The sequence below is a fragment of the Ciona intestinalis genome, unplaced genomic scaffold (genome assembly GCF_000224145.3).
Source record: "Ciona intestinalis unplaced genomic scaffold, KH HT000333.1, whole genome shotgun sequence".
In the NCBI taxonomy this organism is placed as follows: Eukaryota; Metazoa; Chordata; class Ascidiacea; order Phlebobranchia; family Cionidae; genus Ciona; species Ciona intestinalis.
This window is the reverse complement of record NW_004190654.1, coordinates 7,269-8,915: the sequence shown is the minus strand read 5'-3', so window position 1 is coordinate 8,915 and position 1,647 is coordinate 7,269. Positions and strand designations below refer to the sequence as shown.

The following is a 1,647-nucleotide window of genomic DNA, read 5'->3' as shown; positions in this document are numbered from 1 at the left end:
TGATTTTATGAATGTGAATGTAACTTACTTTATCCTCGCGTGGCCGGAAAGCGACAGTCGTTATAACACGGGTTTAACACCTCGTGCCAGCTTACGAGTTACCATGTATGTTACTTTGTGGGTGATTATTTTTTTGGAATATTTTTATGTATGGCTGATAATTTGGACAACCCATTAGTGACCACTGGTCGGAGCAATTACCGTCAAGTGTCTTGCCCAAGGACACATACGCCTATAATGGTAGCAGCGTCGAGCCCTGAACCCATTACCCCTGGGTTAAAGGCAGGCGCGCTAACCACTATGCCACGGCGCCGGACTATGATAAAATAATTTCGTTGATTGACAGTTTGTTCGGAAAATACAGTTTAAATACACTCTAGTCTAGTCTATACTGTACCAACTTTTCAGCATTTTTCTTTGTATTCTTCATCTTGTGTTAGGGAACTTATTATAGACGATAACTTCTCATAGCAAAGTTAATTTTGTTTCCACGTTTCATTTATTTTGAGATTCCAATCTGTTGAAATAATGTATAGTAGGGTGGGGAAGATGGGACACACTTTCATTTCATTATCTCGTCCCATTTTGGTAGTAAACAAAGAAAATTCAAAGATTTATAAAACCGTATTCTCATGACCCCGATGGACCGTTATTAACTGTTTACAACACGAACAGGATATTTGGATATTATGTGCTAAAGTTGTCACGTCTTTCCACCTTACTCTATATATATATAATGGGGAGGGAGAAGATGGGACAGCTTTCCATTTTATTTCCTTGTCCTATTTGGTAGCAAAAAAATTTTTCAAATATTTATTAATCCGTATCCTCACGGTTCCCATAGACCGTTGTTAATTGTTTACAAAACGATCTAGCTATTTCGATATTATGTGCTAAAGGCGTCCCATCTTTTCCCACCCTACTATATAAAAAACAACTTGGCACGATCCGCTCCCATGGCACAGTTGCTAGATGGCATGTGTACAGACTATAAGGACGTGTTCGAAGCTTGACGCTGCCCCACTGCGGGCGCGTATATGAATATTCGGACAAGACCTTAGACTGCAATTTTTTTAATCTAGTGTTCCCTATTAAAATTTTATTTTATCTGCCATGTGCTGATAAAAATGTATATAAAACAGACCTGTATCCCTATATCCTATTTTTTCGTTTAAAATATTTCTAAATCTTCGCTACCGTAATCGAAGAGACAAATAAAGTTATAGTAGGGTGGGGGAAGATGTGACACCTTTTCAATCTATTTTCTTTTCCAATTTGGCAGTAAACAAACATACCAATTTGGCAGTAAACAAACGATTTTTTATAAAACTTATTTATCCTCACGGCCCCCATAGACCGTTGTTAATTGTTTAAAAACACGATCGGGATATTTAGTTATTATGTGTCAAAGGTGTCCCATCTTCCCCCATCCTAATATATTATTATATTATTACTTTATTACTATATCAGCTTTACCTGTGCCATTACACGAACTATTGCGTTGTAACAGATGATATACCAGAACTGGTGCAATTGCTATAAACTCCGTTTCGTTGAGACTGCTCCCAGTATCTTTTCCAGCCATTGTGATACGTTTTCCGCAGAAACGCACTGAAAAGATACGTTAGAGTAGAGAAGGGGTTAGAC

General features: G+C 37.8%; 1 long non-coding RNA gene across 1 annotated transcript in view; it reads right to left on the bottom strand.

Moving 5' to 3' along the window:
• LOC108950594 overlaps positions 1–1,647 on the bottom strand; it is a 3,184-nt gene that overhangs the window by 774 nt on the left and 763 nt on the right. Inside the window, exons 2-3 of the long non-coding RNA XR_001975284.2 lie at positions 1,477–1,611; positions 402–517 (exon numbers count right to left, since the gene is read on the bottom strand). This is a non-coding gene — a long non-coding RNA (uncharacterized LOC108950594). The remainder of the gene's footprint in view (positions 1–401; positions 518–1,476; positions 1,612–1,647) is intronic.